Raw genomic sequence first — 25338 nt, 5'->3', positions numbered from 1 at the left:
TGCTCACTAGTGATACCCCGGCTCTAATGTGAATATGCAAAATAAGCAAAGTCGACATTTAACAGAAAGCTTGCATCCGATTGGTACAGAAATATATCCAACAATATGGCATGCCTAAACAAATAGTTTGTTAAAATTTCAAGCATCTGCGATAAACAGATGCTGAGAAATCTTTGACGAAAATTTGTTTGAAAATTTTGGCTAAAATAAACAAAGTACTCATTTAACAGGAAGATGACGTCCGATTGGTACAAAAATATATCCCACAATATGGCATGCCTTAACAAATAGTGTAGTAAAATTTCAAGCATCTCCGATAAATAGCTGCTGAGAAATCTTTGACGAAAATTTGTTTGAAAATTTTGGCAAAAAATAAACAAAGTCATTATTTAACAGGATGTTGACGTCTGATAGATACAAAAATATATCCCACGATATGGCATGCCAAAACAAATAGTGTGTTAAAATTTCAAGCATCTGCGAAAACTAGCTGCTGAGAAATCTTTGACGAAAATTTGTTTGAAAATTTTGGCTAAAAATAAACGAAGTCGTCATTTAACAGGAAGTTGACGTTTGATTGGTACAAAAATACATCCCACGATATAGCATGCCTATACAAATACTGTGTAAAAATTTCAAGCATCTGCGATAAACAGATGCTGAGAAATCTTTGACGAAAATTTGTTTGAAAATTTTGGTTAAAAAATAAGCAAAGTCGTCATTTAACAGGAAGTTGACGTCCGATTGGTACAAAAATATATCCCACGATATGGCATGCCTGAACAAACACTCTGTAAACATTTCAAGCATCTGCGATAAACAGTTGCTGAGAAATCTTTGACGAAAATTTGTTTGAAAATTTTGGTTAAAAAATAAGCAAAGTCGTCATTTAACAGGAAGTTGACGTCCGATTGATACAAAAATATATCCCACAATATGGCATGCCTAAACAAATAGTGTATTTAAATTTCAAGCATCTGCGATAAATAGCTGCTGAGAAATCTTTGACGGAAATTTGTTTGAAAATTTTCGCAAAAAATAAACGAAGTCGTCATTTAACAGGAAGTTGACGTTTGATTGGTACAAAAATACATCCCACGATATAGCATGCCTATACAAATACTGTGTAAAAATTTCAAGCATCTGCGATAAACAGTTGCTGAGAAATCTTTGACGAAAATTTGTTTGAAAATTTTGGTTAAAAAATAAGCAAAGTTGTCATTTAACAGGAAGTTGACGTCCGATTGGTACAAAAATATATCCCACGATATGGCATGCCTTAACAAACACTGTGTTAAAATTTCAAGCATCTGCGATAAACAGTTGCCGAGATAAATGCGACATAAATTTTTGTTACGGACGGACAGACAGACAGACAGACGGACGGACAGACGGACGGACAGACAGACAGACACACAAGGGTAAAACAGTATACCCCCTCTCCTTCGGAGCGGGGGTATAATAACTGTCAATTAATATTGTTGACATAAGCACTAATGGTAAGCCAGAATGCCGCCCACTGTTGGAAGTGCGTGGGATTTCTTTCAGCAGCCATGACGATTGGAGGCCAACAAATACAAAGTCACAACGAACCAGCTTGTCCTGCAATGGTGTCTATCTGTCTGTAAATCAGTGCCCCGGCAAGACTTTCTTGCATGACAAAAAGCATGTTTAATGATGGATGACCCAACAATCCAGATTCTTGTATGATCTTAAAAAAAGTACATACATGTAAATAAAAACATGAGAGAAGGTTGTCATCTTCAATACCTTAACATTTTTGAGAGGTGCTACTGTCTTAAATAATTAAGCAAGCAAGAAGATTTCCATCTACCCTCAATTGCAATAGACTGCTGACTTGCTCCTGGCGCCCAAGCATTAGATGCTGCACCAATACGAATTTCTCTAGTAACGTTGAAAACTGATACTACCTGGTATCTTGTCACCGGACTTCCTGAAATATGACAAAACAATGACCCCCTACACTTCGGCCTCAACTGTAAATATAACCTAATACAGGACACAGGACAAACAATCTTATGTGTAGACTTAAGTTGAATAGCAGCTACCTACCCGCCTGATCAGTCCTTGAGTGATGAAGTACAATTTTAATTGTGTTGTCCAGTGATGAATATGATACATTTAGCACTTGGAAAGCATATCCCACATCCTGTTTTGTGTTTTGTACTAACTCGCCCATTCTGAAAAAACCCAAAGAATGCTGTAACAAATATAGTTGTAAAAAGTGTAGATTCATAATATGAATGGCAGTTGCTTGGGAAGGTCTGGACCATGGTGGTTAAAATCTGCAAGGTAATTGGTTTTCTAGTGTCATGGTGGGAATTGCTGCGGCTCAGTCCCAGCAAAACTTTTTTAAGTAAAAAATCTTTGGTCCTGTCTGGGAAGCAATGTAATTTACAGTGGTAAGAAATACCTGCAATATATGTTTTAATTGTGTTGGCTGAAAATTTCCGCAGTGATAGATACGACACAAAATTGACTAAATCTGACTGAGATGGAGGCAAAACTGTCCGACTTAGATAGACTCGACAAAACAAATGGAATGCATTTACTGCAGTATCATATAGTTTGCATGTATTGTTTGACAAAGCATAACTCAGAAGCTCCTGGGATCTAAGCTGTAAATCATGTGCAGAAATGATGCAGGAATTGCTAATGGCTGGCTGTTTGCTCCTGGAAAACTGGCCTTGAATCGATTCCATTGCTGTCGGGAAAGAGAATCTGCTTTAACAATGTATATCCCTGCTATATGCTTAGCTTTGAACTGAATATTAAGCATCAGACTTTGCAAAACTAATTGCCTAAGCAAATACATAACTCTTTTTGACTTTGAGGTATTACAATTGAGAATTGAAACTAAGGCTTCATTATCGGTAAGAATTATTAGCCGTTTACCAGACAGATTGCTGCCCCAAATTGCAAAAGCCATAGTTATAGGAACTAGCTCCCAAAATGTTATGTCCGAGAAGATATATGATGCCTTCCAATGGTCCGGCCAACCCAAGTATGCCCAATGATGATCAAAAACCGCCCCGCATCCTAAATCAGCATTACCTGCACTAACTGGAGATCAAAACCATTTGACCAATTGACCAATCTATATGATGTAACTCCATTGGAATTTTCCAAAAACATGAACCAAGTGTCAATATCCCTTCTCATTTCTTCAGTAAACCTACGCCTGTGATAAGGACGCGACAGCCCACATGATGCATCATACAACCTTCTAACAGATGCCCTACCAGCTGGGATAGCACGAATACAGAAGTTCAGAAACCTAGTTAATTCTTGAAGTTCTGGTAAAGTAACTTTGTGTTTTTGTAAAATATGCAACACATTGAACTTTAACTGCTAAAGTTTACCTAGGGGATCTTAACAGTCATACTAGCTGTGTTAATTTCTAAGCCAAGATACACTAGACAGTCTGCGGGACCAAGAGTTTTGTCTTCAGCTAATGGGACTCCTAACTCTGCACAAATTCTCTAAAAACACCCATCAGAAAGGCACAGTCCTGTGATCCAGCTTTTCCCGCTAGTAAAAAACCAACCAAATAATACATTATGTTGTCACAACTTGATCTGTCCCTAAATACCCATTCTAAAAATGTTGAAAATTTCTCGAACTTAACACAGCTAACAGAGCAGCAAAATGGTAAACACTTGTCAATCAAAATCATGTCCTGTATCTTAAAATCTAACAACTCTAATTCAGACTTGTGAATCGGTAGCAATTTAAAGGTACTTTTAATATCAAGGCGAGCTATTTGTGCCCCGGGACCAAGATTAACTAACACACAAAGGGCTTCATCAAAAGAGGAATATTTGATTAAACACAAAGTTTTGTCAATAAAGTCATTAACACTAGATCCATATGGGTATGATAGATGGTGATTGAGTCGAAATGAGCCTTTTTTTTAGGTACCATGCCGGTGACAACCTTAGATTAGGAATTGGTGAAAACACAAAGGGGCCCGCAACCCTCCCCAAAATTAGTTCATCGTTGACATCCTGCATAGCTTCCCGCTGCAAACAGTACAAATATTTAAGGTTTTTAGCGTCTGATGCAACCCGTGGACCCTGGTAACCAAGCTTAACCCCATATGTAAATCCCTGTAATAATTCAAAAGCAGCTAGTTGATCTGGATAGTGAGCGAGATATTTACTTAAGTTTAGGACATTAACCGGAGAGTGAGCAATGCTGCTAAAGTCTAAAATGGTGGGTTGCTTGGGGGGCTCTGAGGACGCTGAGGTAGGGCAGGTTTAGCATAGGTGGACGTGGTTGACTGCATTCTAAGTAACTGAGGTCGACAGGGTGTTGAAACGCTGTTTGGCCTGTAAGTTGAATCAGAACCTGAACCGCGTCTGCATTTGATATAGGGAAGATTTAAAGAACACAAAATGCACTTATGCTTGTATTGACATACACTTTTGGTGCTTTGACCATTATAATTGAATTCATAACATCTATGGGGGATGTTTTGTGTCACAGACCCTTGAACAGCCAGAGGGCTGTACATATATAAAAGCCACAACTCTTGGTCAACAACAACAAATGACATATTTCGATTACATTTTTTTTTCAAACGGAATTATATGTCATAATCTCTCCAGTCGAGAGCTTTTGCACGACTAGCCCCTAGCCTGATAGTATGCATATATTTTAATAAAGCTGTACTGCACTCAGGGTGTATAGGACATATATAGAGGCATAGACCAGAAATGCATCAGTCCATACCTGAATATCTGTAATAACCTTTGGTTTGTATTTGGATGATTAGGTAATGTTGCCACCTTGCATACTGAAGTATTTTGTATCGTCATTAGGATCAGATTCATTACGTACTCGCCGTTAGCTATTTTAGCTTAAGGTTATTGGAAACATTGTGCCCAAGGTCATTATGGTAAATTTGCACAAGTGACTTTTGATTGTTACTTATGGCTAGTGTAGGTAGAATGTCAGTACCTGGATACTCTGTGGATGCATCCTGCGTCATCTCATTCTGGGGATGAGAGGTAACTGCCCTACAAGACATGGCGGCCATCATTGCCCGTGTCACCTCGTCCAACTGCTCCCTGTTCAGCGCTGGTGGTTGCTTTTGGGTCGACATGGTTTTCCTATTTAGGTTAGGTGAGGTGGAGAAATCAACCAGATTGCACTATGCTGGAGACCATCAGAGCCAGAGCTGTCTGTTGCGACCCGCTTCCGGTCGCGCGGCTATGCACGTGGTACAGGCGGGGCCTCTCGAAACTTCCTCTTTTGGCATAGTTTACTCATTAAACATAAAAAGAATAAATCAACACATACAAATTTGTAAGATAAAACAAAGAATCGTCGGATGTTTTGAAAACACGTGCACGATCGAGCAATTGCTACATGTGCAGCGTTTTATTTTGAAGCATAAAAAATCAAGCTTTAAATTGTAATCGGCGATTGAAAGGTTTGAGAGAATTAAGAATTTGTAATAAGAATTTGTCGTAACAAAAAATTTTACACAAAACGACGGCATAATCAAAACATTACAAAATGGTTCACAGAACCTGAAACAAAAACACGTCTTACCTCTTGAATTTTTTGAAGGATGACTAATGCATGTACAAAATGAAGTCACGGGTTTTGCTTACAGCCCAAAATTTAAGGCCGATGGTAAGGCTAATATCAGGAGGCGCAGATTATTGTGGGAATAATAGTCGTGAAATACGTGCCTAGATTTACGAGTTGATAATAAAATAAAATGTTAATATGATGAAATCTAAGCAGGATTTCCCTTTAATAAATGGATTTAACTCTGATTAGTTAAATCGTATTAAAATAACTTTGTTAGCTAGTTGGAAAGCGCATTACAAGCAGAATCAAGTAAGTAAAGTTTAAATGATGTTAGTTAAAGTTTCAATGATGTTAACCTTGACTATTATTATATGTAAACATTTTAATAACCGTTTTCGTAAATATTTGCATTAACAGATAATGATAAAGTTTAGAGCTAAAAAACTAAACAAAATGTACAATTCAAAACCATGAAATGGTTCTAATAACGATTTACCTTCCATAAATGAAATATTTCAATTACTTACAACTACAGGTACATTTGTAAAATTCTTTTATACTAGTATGAATCTGTAAAATGGGTTAAGGCAGTTTACGCATTATAAACCGCGAAGCTATTAATAATGTTTCTACCTTTATTCATTATATTAGGAACCATCAAATTAAAAAAAAGAAATCAAAAATATCAACCTACAGAATTATTTTAATTATAAATGGTACTAATATTTTACAAAAAAGGGAGCATTTCAATTGGTTTAAAACTCCGATATTTCTTTATTGACAGTCATTTGCACGATATGCGGTTTTTTCGATTGATGTACAGATTTGTATACTGAGAACACAGTATTTTACTTTAAATCAAGCGAATTCTTTAATTGCACTCCCCTGAAGTTTCTGGTTAGATTGATTTACTATATATTTAATTTATACTGGAAATGGTGCAATAAAAATGAATATTTTACACATAATGATATTTGTTCAAGTATCCTTCAGAGAATTCTCTTAATGCAGTCCCCAGAAGAATTTATAATTTATTTAGATTGGTTTACTGTGTGTTTATTTCATACTTGGAATAATACATCATGAAATAAATAATTTACGCAACAATATTAATTTAAAAATCCAGTGATAATATTTCATTGCAATCCTCTGCACCAATTTTTATTTATTTTTCTGGGAATGATGCATTATGGAATGAATATTTTACACAAATAATATTTGTTTACGTAAAATTCAGAAAACTCCACTCAATCCCCATGCACTAATTTTAATTCATTTTTGATTGATTTACACGGAATTTTACAGCACCAAACAGACAAGACTTACGTGTATCACCAACGCACAACCGAAAAGCTGATCTCGGTTTTGCTTTCGTCGTGGTCTGCTTCAAATAATTCAGACATTTGGTCATTTTTCAATTGCAATTTGAGGGTCTGCTTCTCAGACCGGGGTCTGCTTTCTCTGTACGCCCTGGGTCAGCCTGAGGTCAGCTCCGGGTCCTCCAAAGCAGACCAGAGGCAGAACCTGAGCGGATAGAGAAAGCAGACCAGGGTTTGGTTTGGGTTCGCTTTCTGTAAGGTTTGATATGATCGGTAATTTACTTTTTATTTTTAGATGAATATTTTGTTGTTTATGAAAATTATCTGTTTCTACCAAATGCACAAATCAGTCAGGACTTATTGCACTATCTGAAAGCAGCAGGGTTTATACAAACATGTTCACATTCAGCTTTACATTACAACAATAGGGAGAACTGGCAGGTAAGTAAATCGCTACCGTATGCAGTTCAAATCAACAATTTGATATTTTTAGGTTTTTAACCTAGTAAAGGTAACAAAAAAACCCAATCTTACATAAATCGAACATAAGATTACCAATAATGTCTTTTGTCAAGTCGTACATAAAATACATGTTTTAACTTCGCTTTTTTACGATAATTTAAAAAGAATTGAATCAATTGACTTAAAAATCAATAGGGTTTGTCCTTTTACCATGCCAAAGAAGTGTACAAATATTTCACTTTTAGCAAAAAAAAGTATGGTTTTCTGATGCTAAATTATGCTTTAGTTCATGTTTATCTGACATCTCAAAAGGTGTGATGACGTGTATTTTTTTTTTTTTTTGGTTATAATTGATGAAATTTAAGTCTATTAAATTGAAATCATTTCTGTTTTCAACTTCATCAGATAATTTTAACGAGTATGGAGTTACCTTAAGAAGAAAACAAAATAAACCATAAATGTTTTTTATTGACACCACAGTAATTAAAGAGAAATAAAAGTAATGCGTACTGATCAAGGTTATTTAAAAAACGTTGAATTAAATATAAATTAAGATACATTAACAAGCTTCACAGTTATATCCAATGTAAGTAGCATTATTAATAAAAGTCAGACATTTAACATTAAAACCTAAAATGTATATATATATATATATATATATATATATATATATATATATATATATATATATATATATAATATCGTATTTTTCCCAAGCATATGATTGGTCGATTGATGTCACATGACCGTGCTATAAATTCCATTATAGACCTCAGTATACACAAGTCAGTTGCAGTCCGGTATACTTTAGCGAACGGATAGCGTAATGGATAAGCAAATCCAAAGATTGCAGGTTAGAAACCAGTTAAGGATGTTGTATTTTTTTATTATTTTTTTTTCATATAAGACCAAAAATCGATTTTACAAGTTTAAGTGCAAATTACTTATATCCTCGTTTTAAAAATGTTCGTCTTTCTGTGTTCTCTGTTAACTAAATGACAATGTAGTGTATGAAACACTGATATATAATGTTATACATGTAACAACAATAAGCTGACCATTATCGAAATAAGAAAAAAAGATATTCGTTTATAAACTGTACAATGATAAAATGACAATTAAAACGTAACTGACTTAGAACAAAAAACCCTTAAGCACATGTGATTTTACTTACAACTACACATAATAATACATTGCGGTTTTAAACAAGAGGCCCATGGGCCACATCGCTCACCTGAACAGCAGTTCCTTGTAACATTACATTTCGTAGCATATGCTTTTTCTATTTTAAACATTGAACCCCTTTCTCGGGACCCAGTTATGGTCCGAGGTTTATGGTTGGCTTGAACAACATGAATAGTAACATAGGAATGAAAATGTGAAGCACTGCAGTGGGACCGCACGTACACAACCTGAAAAACTGAACATAGCAGAGTTCCACTTCAAGAGGAATAACTCTCAGACTGTACAGAACACAAGAAAGATAACTCTTGGTTCCACTACATTAGAGTTTACACAATTTGAGGATCCTTGCATAGTAATCTCACAAACTGTAGCATTATAGTTCTCGAGAAAAACTTTTTTAAAACATTTTCAATATATCTTTCTATGTTAAACTTTGAACCCCTCTTGGGGCCACAGTATTAGTCCAGTGCTAAAGTTTTAATTATTTGGAATCTACATTATTTAAGGATGGTTCTTGAGAAGAAGATTTTTAAAGACATGCACCCTAAACTTACTGTTTCGCAATTATCTCCTTTTTGAAAAGGGCTGTGCCCTTTATTTTAACAATTTGTAACCCCCTTTCCATAAGGATGCTTTGTACCAAATTTGGTTAAATTTGGCCCAGTGGTTTTTGAGAAGAAGTTGAAAATGTGAAAAGTTTACAGACGGACGGACAGACAGACGGACGGACGGACAACGGGTGATCAGAAAAGCTCACTTGAACCTTCGGTTCAGGTGAGCTAGAAACCGCAATCAAACTCCATCATTATTCCTCTTTCACAAGCTTAAGTTTAAATGAATGTAAAATAAATTATGAATAACAAAATATATATTGTGCAATATTGTTAAATCTGTAAAATGTCTAGCTGTAGGTCTGTATCTTGCAGTCTAAAAATGGATAATAGATGACCTTGGAGCTAAAATTCGTGTTAAAACGTTGCAATTTACGTGTGGAAATAAGCTTAATCAGTCAAAAATTAGCGCAAATATGAGTGCGTTGTAAATCGCAACTTTTTAACAAGAAACAAAAGTAGCGTCTATGTCCTTCATAAAAAATCTTTGCAGACATGGAGCTACATACCTTCGGCTTTAAAATCGGCAGATCCCATTATTAAACTTTAAAATATCACCGACTTTCTGTAGAACGAAAAAGATTTAAGTTGGTGAACTTTTTTTCCCTTAACCATCTGACGTCACTTCTCTCTGGTTATTGTGATTTCCGTCATCAAATCAAAAAAAAATCTTAAAACAGGGGGTGAAATCATGAAATATATCAGAGGATTCACACAAGTATTGACAAGCAACGAAAAAGAAAACATATCATGAACTAAGTCTAAGCTACTATCTAGAAGTGGACTGTTTAACAATGCATAGTTTATTGTGCAAATTAAGGGATAGATTGTGCTAAGGAGATAAATCACAATGATAATCCAAAGCATCAACGACATTGAGTTTGCTATTCTGGCCCGTCGAACAAAAGCTGTTTGGTTAAACAAATAATACTGCTTTCGAACATTGAAAACTACTACATGTACAATAATAAATAGAAATCCACAAATATACAAGCCAAACCCAACCTCAGCAAAATTTGCTCTTTTGAAAGATATTATGTTCATTATTTTTAGCACTTTAACTGCTCCGTAGAGAAATTGCTTGATTTTGGTGATAGTTTTGTAATCGAATGTTTACACAAGGTAAACAATGATTTTTGGAGAGATTTGTTAAATTCATGGTTATGTATTATTACAACTTTTAACGATCACCCAAAGGTAAAAGATTGTTTTTTAATACTCAAGTATGGTACAACCAAACGTACACATAGCAAATAAATATTTTTTTTATTAAAGCCTGGCACAAGACCGGTGTAAATGTTAGAAAAATTTTTTTATCATGAAAATTGTATTTTTTAAGGTATCGGTGAATTGAAATGTTGGTATAATCTCAGGGACATATGCAATACAATAGTGTAAAAACAGCAATCTTTAAGTTTTGCAAAATGTCTAATATTGACAGGACTTCTGTTAAAAGAAATCCAAATCCATGTATACCATTTTTTTCCAAACAGTTATACCTCCTGAAAAGTGCACAATTGTAGTTGTTCCAATTGCTGTAACTAAATGGAAAACAGATCTAACTGATTATAATGTTGACTATCGTACTGTATGTTACATTTTTTAAGATTTGTTTTAAAACTACCAAAGATTCTTCTGTACAATGGCTTCAGATATAGAATCTTACACAATTTTTTTTCCAGTTGGCTACTACCTTAAAAAAATTATATCAAAACTACTGACAGTTGTGGATTCCGTGAAAGTAGCGTTGAAACTATTATACATGTTCTTTTTTTCTTGTGAGAAAATACATACCCTATGGAGTGAACTTAGTTTATATATTTACAGAAGAAAGACCCCTGAAAGAGTTGGATTTCATATGTCTAATATTATACTTGGCCAGCTTCCATTGTCGTTTTATAACAAAGTCTTTATATTAAACAATATTTATTTTGTTGTCTTTTGTTGAATAAGTTTCCATGTTTGATTGCTTTCCTTAGTCATTTAAAACTAAAATATATATTGATGATATATATTAATGATATATTATAAGATATTCTGCAATACAAACTTGTAAATTACAATATTTAAAAAAAAATATGGGATAATTTGAAAGGCATCTTTGATGCTGACATCTAATTTATTTCATTATGACTATTTTTTCAATTTCTCTTGTTACTTAAGCTTTCTCTGTTTTCCTTTCCGTGTCGATAAGTACATGTAACCACTAAATTATACATTTGGGTGTTTTTTCATAAGTGTGGGTGTGTATGTGTGTGTGACTGAATGTCTGTACTGTATAAAAATAAATTAAAAAAAAAAAAAAATAGACTACTACATTGTCATATGTTTTAATAATTTAACATACTTAGAACATGCAGAGTTATATTAGTTAATGATTTAATAAAAAAACGAACATCTATCGTGTACGATGTAGTCTTTCCACAATTACAAAACAATACCGGCTTTTAATACAAAAGTAACAATTTATGTTACAATAGCCATTGAGAATTGACAGTCATCAAAATTACATGTAAACATCTACTGGTAAAGGATCTTATTCAACTTATTCCACCACACACACACAAGCCAGTGTAAAATATATGAAATATATTGCATTAAAAGTTATATGCATTTGAAATATTTTATGAAATAAGATATTATGGTATGATCTATAAATTATGATTTTATAATTCTGCTCACAAAAAAGTAATTTGATATCAATTCTTGTTTTCATGTTTTCATTCTAAGTACATAGTATTGTGACTATAATTAGGTCTTTCCACCTTTCAGGTGAAAGACCTCTTGTTTTCTTTTTGTTTTTTATTCTTCTTCCTCCTCTTCTTCTTTTTTTCTATTTAGCTCGGGGTGACTTTTTTTTATTATTAGAGACACCCAAACAATTAAAACTTTACGTAATTGCTCATTAAAAGTTATGGTACCAATTGACCCTGTGTCAAAGAACTCCTAGAACTTATAAAGTTATTGCCCTTTGAGAAGGAAATGCTTGTTATCGCTACTCCTCTGAAACCATAAGAGATAGAGATTTGGAACTTTTACCAATGTCTTAATTACACTTAAAGGGTTCTTCAATCTATTCATACCAAAAGGATCTGAGGCCCCCTTGTAGTAGTTATTGCCCCTGAAAGTTTTTAAATTTCCATAAAATCACTTCCAACTTTTTTATAACTTATCATTAAGACTTCGGACCACTTGGGATGGAAGCGTCTACCTTGGCCGAACAAAATGACATAAAGGTCAAAGGTCAAGGTCATTTGAGAAGCTGTTAATTAATGAGTTTTTATAATTCTTTTGTTTAGGGTGGTAGAGAAAAACTTTTTTATGGATGTAGTAGGACATCTTAAGCCATTTTAAAATATAGCCCCTTGGCTCATACCTTTGAATAATTACAGAGTTATAGCCCCTATTGTACGAAATCTGGAACCATAAGAGATAGAAATATGGAACTTTTACTATTGTCTTCAGTACACTTAGAGGGTTCTTCTATCTATTCATACTGAAAAGATCTGAGGCCCCCTTATAGCAGTTATTGCCCCTGAAAGTATTGAAACTTCCATAAAATCATTTCCAACTTTTTTACTCTCTATCATAGAGAGTTCGGACCACTTGGAATAGAAGCCTCTACCTTGGCCGAACATAATGAATGACATAAAGGTCAATGTCATTTGGAAGTTGGTTAATTAATGAATTTTCATATCATTTGAAATACAGAATTATAGTAAGGGTTTCAATAGCTTGCTGGATTGCGCAATAAGGTATACAATTGGGTCAGCCAGGTATCACATCAAGTCCTGTGGTTACTCAAGTGGAACTTGTTTTACAGTCAACCCATTCATTTTGTACAGACAGCTAGCCTCCATAACACTCTCTTCTATTGTTAGGTTGACTGTTTATATGATTGTGTAAAGAATATTCTTTTGGCTCAGTTTTGTTCATAGTAAGTGGGGGAAAAAAAATCAGAAAAGTAATTAAAAAATGTGTACGATATATACAACATGGAATTCTTAAAGAAATGGCTTGAAAATAAAAAAAATCTCTTTAAAAATCTTTTATCATTTCATGGCTTTGTGGTTTTCCCATTTTATAGTACATCATGAATTATAGGTATAATAATTGTTTGTATACCTTATTGAGCAATCTAGCAATTCATTAAATATATTAAGGTGGAAAGACCTCTAATTGTTCGAGAACAATTAGCCTACTAGTTGGTTATATATTTGTGCTTCTGTTACCACATTTTTAAATCGGGATCTTAAGTCTTAAAACAGGGGGCGAAAACATGAAATGTATCAAAGGATTCAAACAAGTATTCACACGCAATGAAAAAACAAACATCTCATGAACCATGTCTAAGTTCCACTTTAGAAGTGACCTTTGCAAACTGTGTGAGTTAAAGGGTATACATTCTCATTTATTTTTATTGTGAGTACAGGTTTTATGATTATTTAAGCATTTGTATCTCTGTTACTACATCTTCTTAATCGTGATACAAGTTTTCATAACAGGGGGTGAAAACATGAAATAAATCAAAGGATTCAAACAACTATTAACAAGCAATGAAAAAACAAACATATCATAAACCATGCATAGGTTTCTATCTAGAAGTAGCCTGTCTATAGTCGATTATGTAAAATAAAGGATAAATTGTGCTGAGAAGATAAACCACGATAATAATCCAAAACATCAACGACATCAAATGTGCTATTCTGGTTCGTCGAACAGAAGTTGTTTGGTTATATAGATAATACAGCTTTCGAACATCGAAAACTACTATAATAAATGGCATTACAGAAACATACAAGCCGAACCCAACCTCGGCAAAAAACTGCTGTTTCGATGGATAATACATCGAATAAAAATAGCACTTCACTAATCCCTATCCGATGGAAACGACAATAGAGCTTACCCGAACGGCAAAAAAACATCCACAAAATTGTTTTACAACTCAGTTTCAAACTGTGCAGATGGTTAGCTATGAAAACAAAACTTGCATATTATACTAAAATCATATCAAAAAATGCTGAATGAATACAAAAAACTAAATGTCCGATACATAATACCTCTAGAATTATCATCAAAATATTCAATTAGACCGGGTAGAATACAAACATATTGCGTCACGGAGACGAGTACGTCAGACACTGGTAGGCATCCAATCGTGACGTATGTTGGAGTATGCAGCCGTTTGGATACAGCAACAAAACACACGGTGATAGAATTTCCGAGGGATCTGAAGCAGATCAAAGTCGATGCAGCAATAACAACATACGTTTTCGCCATTGCACCGCATGCCGTCCTGATACACAACTTTACTAAAACGAATATCAAATTTTTTCCCGTTTGACTTATTTGCACAATACTACTAGCATTTGGTAACTAATTTCTCTTTGTCGTCTGTAAATTAAAATTGGAAAACAATTATATTCATCAACACATAATATGTTCTTATATAAATACGATTGAAAGTAGAAGGAAAATAATATGTCATTAAAGTTTGATAAAAATAATTTACACCTTGAATATTAATTGCAATCTAATAAAAATGTAAGAAAAGAAACGAATATTCATAAGCACAGTTCACATGACAGGGTCTCAACGTCATCAAAATTGTCTTGTCACTCAATTCAATTTCTCAACTGAAACCCCTTAAAGAAAAATGCACTAATATGAGGTTAGTATTCAGACTATAGGCTCAGTACTGCTCTTGGGGGGATGCGTAGGGCTAGTATCTTTTTTTTATGAAACATCTATATTTCCATCCGCTTTCAAATTTACAAGATTTTCACATTGCATTTTACTAACTGGTCAGACGATAGCATGTTTATCCCCCCCCCCCCCCCCCCCTTGAAAGCAAATATTTCCCTCGGCTTCGCATCGTGAAATAGTTGTTGTCTTCGGGACGATGAACTTGCTTTCGTCCTCACAGTCAGTAGTAGGTATATGCTATATTATTTAAGTGTAACATTGAGAATTGGATATATTTTAAGAAATATGTCACTAGTTTGCAGGTCTAATGAACTATGATCCAAGGTCTTTCAAAGAAATAAGAAAACAATTGTAGTACTCAGATGATTTTTTAACTTCTAAACATAAGAAAATATAATTGTTTTTTAAGATCTGTGACATAAGACTTAAAACTTATATTTTAACAATTGACTACTGCAACAAAAGCACCTTTCCAAGTATTTTTCATTTTTCATGAATGATGTATTGATGTTTGCATAATTCAGGTAAAATGGATGACTCCCTCATCTTCATTATATTTCAAAACAGCTGAATTCTCATTCTTTCAGACATTTGCAACAAAAAGAGTTAAAGTCACGAACATGTATATGTTTTCCTTTTAAGTTTGGTTTAATCAATTTTTTTCGGACACAGTATCTACCAAAAAAGACAGAAATTGTTCAACATATTAAGGATATTAATGTGTAAAAATTTGAATTCCAACGCCTAAACCAGATATCTTAAGATGATGAAATCTAATCCAGTCAACCGCATAGGATAAGTTGTTTTTTAATTCCCTTTGCATAGAAAATTAGTCTTAAAACATGTATCAGGACAAGGTTTTGCAATTATTTCATATACCGGTAAATGTCAATAAGATATTTTTTTTCAACGCAAGCTCTAAAACGTACACTAAATATGCCTTGAATGAAAGGTGAAGTCATAATGAAGTTTGCACCAAATATTTAATCCAAACTCACTTACCAGAAATTGACCTTATATAGAGAGCTTTCTGTACTTTCTTAATGAGAAGTAAGTCTTTCCTCAATTTCAACAGAAAAAAAATATTTTTATAAACCGTATGTACAATAAAATTGCATGACCGTTTTGGTCCATAGTCAAACCCCCTACCCTAAGGCCATGAACTTTACAGTTTGGTGTACAGCTTCCTTATCTACGCAATAATAAGTTCAGTTTGTATACACGAAGTTTGGGGGGTGGGTGGGTATATAGGAATCACCCCGTCTGCCAATCTGTCTGTGTAAAATTTGTGTCCGGTCCATATCTTTCTTATGGAGAAACATTGGAAGTTCTTACTTCACCCAAGGATTGCTCATGACCTAAGGATGTTTAGTGACCTTGAACCAATTTCATTTGGGCAAAGTCAAGGTCACTGGCAGAAAAAGTGCAAAATTCGTGTCTGGTCTATATCATATTTATAGAGAAGCATTGAATGTTCTTACTCCACACAATGATTGCTAATAACATGAGGGTGTGTCATGACCTTGATTAAAGGTCAATTGGGGAAGTTGAAGGTCATTGTTTAAAAAATGCTTAATTCCTGTTTGTGTCATGTCTTGAATTTATGGAAAAATTTGACACAAAGCTTGCTTGTCTCAGGCCTCATGAATTATTATTTATTAATTATCATTATAATCGTCGTCTCTCTGAAAATGGCCTGCCTTGATGTATTTTTGTTTCTGGAAAAAAAATGTGGGAAAAAACACCTCGGAAAAATTCGGGCTCAGTGTACTTATAATTCAAAATGTTTATATTAAATGGCTGCTTGACATGTGGATTTTAGTCTAATTCGAGTCATGTTTGTTAACATAATGATGCAAATGTCCTCAATCATTAACAGTTTACTTGAAATAAACGGAATTTAAAAAAGAGGAATTGGTTTGTGTACTCATATTTGCATTAACAGTTTTAAAAAATAGAACAGTTGTTTTCTATAGAAAATGGACGGTTAAAAAGATTCACCCAATATTTTCTAAAATAGAAAAAATACATGATTTATGATTTTTTCAATTGTGAGCTTGCTCACAGTACCTCTAGCTCTTTCAGGTCTGTAAAAGGAACTCTATAGAATGTAAAATGTCTAATTCTTAACGATGACGACGGAGAAAGGATAAACTGACACCAACTGTTTTAGGTCGCCTGACTGAATCAGCTGACCTAGGAATGTTGTCAATGTTCCTATATAATATTCTCGCCTGGATTTTCTGTTCGCAATTCTTTAAAAAAAAAAAACACAATGTAACGATAAAAAGGAAAGCTTACCTTGTACTTCTAACGTCACGTTTGCTTTTTTCGACACATCTTTCTTTTCTAAAATTAATGGTTTAAAAAATGATAAAAATCAAAGTGCATTACAACAATTAAACACGAACTTATACCACTTATTTAATGATGTTTATATTCATTTTCTTTATTAATTAGTTTGATGTATTTTACAATAATTTAATTCTGGTTGTAACACGCTTTCTGATTGGCTAAAAATTATTTTATATCGTATAAAAAATGTCGCCTACGTCATAGTAAGACTAACGTCAAAAACGTATCAATACGCCTGACGTTACGTTTGATTTTTGTACAATTTTCCGTCATTTTAAAGGTCAAATGACCGTTTTTATCTACAATGAAGGGTAAAACAATTAAATTATAAGCAATGAATTCGATATTTATTAGTTTTATACGATATTGAAATGGTTTGAAACAGTTTACGCTTTTTTAATAAAGCTTCGAGGTTTATTAAGCGTAAACTGCCCCAAACCATCAATCATTAATTAAAATGGTAGAAAAGATTGATTAGCAAACAACAAAAGTGGCATATTACGATTGTCACATTATATGTAATTTTAATGACCAAATGGTTGCTTTAATTTAATCTAAACAATATTTTTTCAATAGAGTGTAGTGAATGGTATCAAGCTGCAGGTACAGCATATTTTAACTCTTTTATCTATGGTTGTTGTGTACGAGGTATTGCTCTGTCATACATGTATGTATATATATATATATATATATATATATATATATATATATATATATATATATATATATATATATATATATATATATATATATATATATATATTTATGACCACTTTACAAATCAGGCATAAAAAAATAAAACTAGCGTTTATATTACTCAATAGTTTTTGATAAAAACTTAAACTGTTGAATGTTTGCTAAACTTCAGGAATTAATTATCAAGATTTAGGAGAAGTCGCTTGACCAAGATGGTCATGGTGTTATCGGCTACGCAAAATTGGTCAAATTAATGCTGAATTAAGTCTAAGGGTAGTCTTGTCAATGGGTTTTATGAAAGCATCTGTGTAATTATTTTCTAATCTATCACATTATGTGAGCATTAGAAGCATAATAGACCCAAAAACAAATAAAAACCAGGGCGTCTTAAAAGTAAGTAAACATGTACAGATAAGAAAGGCTCTGGAAGTTATTCACTCGAGCGAGTAGCCTTCAATAACAAGGACCAAAAAAGGCCTTAACAGTTACCTGTGTACCATAGCCCACGCACAAACCTGTCGTAGAGTCTCATATATGCATTTAATTCAGTTTCATTGTGGAGTAGAAAAACTATAATAGTTTTACGAAGACAAGATGACGAGTATACATGTTTTATTAAAAACAACTTCCCATCACTCATCCCCATGTGCAGACAGAATCTCTCCCAGGCAATTATTCCAAAATCCTTTTACATGAACTGCTTAATAATGATTTTGGTAAGACGATTATTACTTTTCTAAAACACTTATGCCCCCTTTGGAAACATCCACGAAAAAAAAAAATAACGGAAACTGCAAATAATTGAAATTTTTTTAAGTCAAAGGGGCATTGCTCTGTCGAAAATGGCTCGATTGTAACCAAAATCAAATTTGATCTTACATGTTATATGTACATGTACATGTTAATGGTGATTTTGGTAAGACAATTATTACTTTTCTTAAACACTTATGCCCCCTGTGGAAATATCCACGAAAAGAATTAACGGAAACTGCAAACAATTGGAATTTTTTAAGTCAAAGGGGCATTGCTCTGTCGAAAATGGCTCGATTGTAACCAAAATCAAATTAGATCTTACATGTAATATTATTATGATAAATCAGTATATTTAATCTCATTTCATTACGTGCAACCTTTGCGAAGAGAATGAACGGAAACTGCAAATAATTATGTTGATTTTTAACTTTGAGGGGGTTAACTCTCTTAAAAATAACTCGATCGTAACCAAAATCGAACTTGACCTAGATATTATCATGACAAATCTGTATACTAAAATTCATTTTAATACGTGCAATTTTTATGAAGAAAATGAACGGAAACTGCTAATAAGTGGAATTCTACGAAGTCCATGTGGCATAACTCTGCCGAAAATTGCTCGATCGAACCTAAAAACAAAGTTGACCTAGATTATTTTTTATAATAAATATGTATCTCAAATTTCATTTCAATACGTGCAACCTCTTTGAAGAAATTGAACGGAAACTATTGGTGGACCGACCGACAGACAGACAGACAGCAGCAAAGCAATATGCGTCCATTGGGTAAATTAAATTTTATTTGCTGTCAATGTTGGTCAATTCTGTTTCCGATGACGTTGTCAGTTAAAGTGTATAATTCGTATTGTTTTAATGATTTAACTATTTTTAATTTTGTTTACATGCTAGGGTGTGAAATTAATTAAGATAATAATAAATTAAAACTAGATGCTGTCATTAGACAGTAATATCTGCACAAAGTGTTTGCCCCTAAATAACGCTGTTTAGTACCAGTTTATTTAAAAATGAAGGCCACATGCAAGTTCCGGTAATTATACATTGCACAACTGAAGGATGAGATCCCTTCCCATATGATAATACACATGAGCAGCACGTGATGTGCAGGGTTGAACTGTTTGCATGCGAATTTTAAGTTAATCAGTAATCTTAACATTTCATGTCATAAAAAAGTATAATGGTATATTTAAGTTACCCCCTTAGCATCAGAATTTGTCAATTATCTTTATAATAATATTATTATTGATGGTTGACGATCCTATCCCTATTCAATCTTCATTATTAAGTCTCACAAATGATATTTGGAGACATACTGTTTTTTTACAGTTCTTATAACATGTATTATTAGTCTTCTTTTTCTTCTTTCCCGCTCTAAACTTGTTTCTCAGAGATGGCTGAACAGAATTGTACAAAACTGTAGGATACAATAGGCCTGCATATCTTATTGTGCACACTAGTTTGATTTCTCTCGTTTGGGGTTAGACAACATATTTTCTGGGTGGATCAAAAGGGTGTGGGGTCTAACATTGAACCATATGGGAAGAATCGTAGACTCTAATTTAATGGTTACTTAAAAACAGACAAATTTTACTGGGGAATCATTCAATTTCGTGGTGGCTCAATTTTAGTTTCCTGACGCTATTGGTACAATCAAATTTCTTATTGACAGATTTTCAAAACTTACAGCTCGGGATACTGCCAAGGCGACAGGAAAAAGTGAATGTCACCTGTTTTTAGTAATGTAATAAGTCTTATGACCAGAAATATTTATTTAGCCATAGAGATTCATTTCGATCGCTTAATTAGTCTTTATTTTCACACGGAATAAATTAAGAATTTTGGTTGCAGAACTTGAGAAAAACGCTTCATTCAAGATTCTTTACCAGATACTTTTGTGTTTTCAGATGCCAGTGACATTGTAGATGGTGCATATACAGTAGAAGATCTTTCACAAAACATGGTTTAAATATGAATCTGTTGTGAGCTCCTCGTTGAGAGAATTCAAAGCCATTCCATTAGCTTTATATTCGTTTGCAGGTGCATTTATTGGGGAAAAAAAGTTACTTTGGCATACAGATAATCAAACCTGTTAAAAGACTGTACTAAGAGGGAGTATTAATTTTTATTAACAGAAATTGGCATAAGATATTTTTCGATTTTTTTTTGGAAATTCTATTTTATTCAGTATTTCATGTATTCCTAGAACCGAAAATACAAAAGTAGACAACTTGCCGAATTTGATTGATTATGAATACTAAACAGTTCTTTAGTTTTGTCGATAGTATGATAGGTTTAATAGCGACTATATAACTTAGGTAGAACGGTTTAATTCTTTTTGTTGGTATCCAGAGTCTGAATCAGTTCATGCGTATACACAGAACTGGCGTTTAGACAATAATTGGCAAATTGAGTCAAAATATTAATCCCATTATAATGTGTAAAAGTGAGGGCACACTTATTGTTCCGAAATGGCCATCTAGTGCTTTCTGGACTTCATTGTTTGATAAGAACATGAGATATAAACCATGTGTTATCGATGTATTAGAATTCGAACCAAACCAAACTGATTTTAAGCACGGGAAAAATTTGCATTATCTTTTTGGTTCTGATTGCTTTAATTCGAGATTGTTAACAGTTGACTCTGTGGAGATGAAAAATCAATGACATGACCACTTCAGGCAAAGTTCGAAAATTCTGCGTGTTCTGTTCGACAAGTATGGTAACTTAAAATATGGCAAGGTAGAGGAACAAGTCATGACATGGCCCTTAATAAGAATGTAATAGTTCTATTTAAGCAGGCAAGGTCAAAGGTAAACAGACACGGCTGATTTTTCGATCAGCATGGTCTAAGAGCGACAAGCATGGTCGATTAACAACTCCATTTTATTTAGTTTTTCGATTGTTTTTAAAGTTACAAACTGGAAATCATCCTGAACGACTTAAAATATATCCTTAATGCCACTTGTGGAGATATTTCCGGAATTATGTCTGAAATCAAAAGCTGATAATACGAGGAAAAAGTATGAATATGCATTTACAAAACTTATTCAGTGGTGTTCTCTGCATAATATTTCTACCTCTCTGCCACGGAATTCCACGCATTCTTGTATTTGACAAGTCTTGGTGATAATTGTAACACTACAAGAAAAATAGTTGAGGCTTTCTCTGCAATCAGCTGGGCACATAAAGTGGCGGGATTTCCTAATCCTTGTTCATCAAATCTTACTATATCGGTTATAGAAGGTTGCCACAGAATCAATGAACATAAAGTAGTTAATATAAAAAGAACCGATTACTTCTAATATATTGAAGCAGCTGTGCAGTATTTATGGTAGTGAATCGTCCTCCATGTATTTATTAGATAATAGAACATGCTGTATATGTCTATTAAGCTATGCTGGTTTTCTACGATTTTCGAAACGTGTACGATTTAAGAGATCTAATGTATGTGTTTGTGAAAATTGTATGACTCTATTTATTCACAAGAGCAAGACGGATCGTGGAAGAGAGGGAAGTAATGCTATTATTTCTTGTACAGATGGAATAACTTTTTTTGCCAAGATGACCAGAAAATGTCTCACTCTTGTTAAGTTAAAAGATCAATCAGACCAATATTTATTTAGACATGTAGCTTATTGTAATAATTCCAATATATATGTTTTAAGAGGCGACAAGTCTTTATCTTACAGAGGAGCTCGAGAAATTCGTCTTGGTGGGCTAACATCATTTGGTTTAGACAAGTCAAAGTTTTACCTACATAGACTTCGCGCTGGCAGGGCTACTGCAGCGGCTAATCAGGGTGTATGCGATCGATTATTTAATAAACACGGTCGATGGAAATCAAATTCTGCTAAAGATGGTTATGTTTCAGAAAATATTTTGCAGTAACTCAGTTTCGAAATATTTTGGAATATAAAGGGAGGGGCCATTTTTGACTGTCTTCATTGTTCGAGTTCTATTGCACAAACGCATGCGAAGCAGTTTCTACATTTGTGTTTGAGTTTTTAATTTATAAATAATTTATGTTTGTTTAAACTGGTGACTAAGATCATAAATGTATTTATAATTGGTAAGTAAAAAATGGGTTGTTATTGTTACCGGTGTTTTTTTTTTTAGTACAAGAATTTCGATTGGTTAATTGACGAGTATACGGGATACAGTGTACTCGTGCGGAACAGGTAGTTTACCCGTGTCCTGATATTAGGGTAATACGTGCAACAACACCCCCCACCCCCCTTCCATCCCCTCCTTTTACGTTTATATTTTACGTTTTATATTGTAGAATGTTGATTATGAACCAGAAGATAAAATGAATATACTTGTGAATATTTGAATTACAATGAAGTATGTTGCACAGACGCAGGCGAAGCTTTTGATTTATAAATTGAACTGGTGAATAAGACTATTATATCAAAGAATTGTAAGCTGTGTAACTTGCTTATAACTCAACAGATGACTGTCAAATTTTGATTGCTCATTAAAAATGTCTTACACAAGCGTTGTAAACATTAAAATCTTAAAAATAATTTTTGATCAAAATCGTGACCATGCCCCTTTAAACAAGAGATTCATCAATTTTTTTCATATAAAATGTATTAGTTAGGAAATTTGTTTATCGCCCTTTTTTTCCAAAAATAAAGATAGATACATGTATACATATAGTTTAAGTCACATTGAAACTTACTGTATAAGCGTGCATGGATTTATGAACATTAGGCTAGAACTAAATATAATTGATATCACTAATAAACTCAAATAAATTTTAGTAATGGTTTATGCGATGCATAAACCATTTTGAATTTTAGCCTAAAATTTCTCTCCTGTGACGTCATACATTTCACATTTTTACATAAACCATTAATTCATTAAAATTGTAGCAAGTAGATTTGTACTTTCTATGTTATTATTGGTGCACATCAAAAACTCAAATCATTGTTTACTTGGAGATATTAAATAAGCGTTTTTCATCCTTATGTTCGACATAATTCAATAATGAAAAAGGGAAATAACTCTTTTCTAATTTTCTCTAAGTGATTTATCTCAATGCTATAATTTTTCTAATGTAAACAATTTTTTTTCTTTTTTTTAATTAATTTTAGCTTTCTGGCCTAGTAAATAGTAAAATTTGAATGAACAAACAAGTATCCATCCACTTATATTTAATTTTTAAACAAACAAGTATAATTCAAGTCCAATAAGTTAAAAAGGTTACATTTTTTAACTTGGAACCCATAATTTCATAGGTACCGAGTTATCTTTATACCACTTTTCACACATTTCAAGAGTACATTTGAAGTGCATTGTTCAAACCATCAGGAATCCTAAACTAAAGTTTCTGCTGACTGAAACCTAACTGGTACTTGCTGAATCGATATCATGGTTTGCGCATTGCGAGAACTATAACTGAAACTTAAACTTTAAGTTTCAGTAAAGTTTCCATAGCGTTTTAGTTTTCATTTAGTGTAGAAATCTAAATATGAGGCTATTTTTAGTTTAAACATATTGATAATAACAGAAATATACTTACCAACTGGATCTGGTTTGCTTTGACCTTTGTCAGCGATGTCCTCTTCTTTAGGTGATTCTAAACTACTATTTGGATGACCAAACTTATCTTGGTCCTTAACCTCTGGTCAATATAAAATAATTGATATTTTGAACATAAAATATTTTAATCAAAACTTCTAATTAATGCGCAAAGAAATACTGTAACATGCATACAACTATGCGTTTTTCTATTTCTTTTTTTTAACTGAAAAAATACTTTGTCACCTGTTGTTTGCTGCATTTTTATTGTCTTGAAACCATCTCGTATATAGTCAATTTTTAGTTTTCTGAGTTTATCTTTGTCGTGTTGCGTCATAGCTAAAAGTCTTCCAATGTAAATCTCTTTGATTGCTAGCACTATGAAAAAACTCGTTGATCTGAGATATCCATGAACTCGGATCTCTTCTATAGAACAATCAACTATATTTGCGACAGTTTCTCTTATTTTGATTACACCATCGGTACTAAGATAATGTAAATTTGCATCTACGTGGAAACGAACGTTTCGCCATCCGTTTTCTGTAAAAAAAAAAAAAAAGATGAAGAAATTAGAAAAATTACAGAAATAGGTTATCCCTTTTAAAAATATATTCTACAGACTATATTAGGTGTCATTTGCGTGTGATTTTACATAGTTTACTGAAGAATCATTAAATTGAGTGGTAGCTCGTTTTTGGGAAGTCCTTCGCACCTCTTATCCGCAAATTGCGATCATCCACAAAATGATAAATTAGGTTTAAAAAGTAAATTGTTTTATTGGCAGGTATATGCAAATATACGAATTTGTCACCGCACGAAACTGTATTTAAGCAATCCACGAAATTTGGCCAACACGAACTTTGAATGATTCCAAAGTATATCTCATTGCTTTTTGAGTTGTTTGTATTTTGAATTGCAAACTAGCTTCTTCTCAGTATAAGTAATGGTAAATATCGGTAACAAAGTAAGAAATAGTGATTGTAAGACTGTTATTCACATTTCCAGTTTCTTACACATTCCACCAAAAACTAAATCATATGTAATCCTGGTATGTGTTCTTATAATGATTATATATGATAATAACTTTATAAATGTTAAATCCTATCCTAATTTTGTTTTTGTTGCTTCAGATGTTTATTCCTG

General features: G+C 33.2%; 1 pseudogene; it reads right to left on the bottom strand.

The window, feature by feature from the left end:
* Window positions 1–1544: 1544 nt before the first annotated feature.
* On the bottom strand, window positions 1545–24532 carry LOC128174278 (uncharacterized; annotated as a pseudogene).
* Window positions 24533–25338: the final 806 nt, after the last annotated feature.

The sequence above is a fragment of the Crassostrea angulata genome, chromosome 2 (genome assembly GCF_025612915.1).
Source record: "Crassostrea angulata isolate pt1a10 chromosome 2, ASM2561291v2, whole genome shotgun sequence".
Classification (NCBI taxonomy): domain Eukaryota; kingdom Metazoa; phylum Mollusca; class Bivalvia; order Ostreida; family Ostreidae; genus Magallana; species Magallana angulata.
This window is presented reverse-complemented; position numbering and strand designations above follow the sequence as displayed.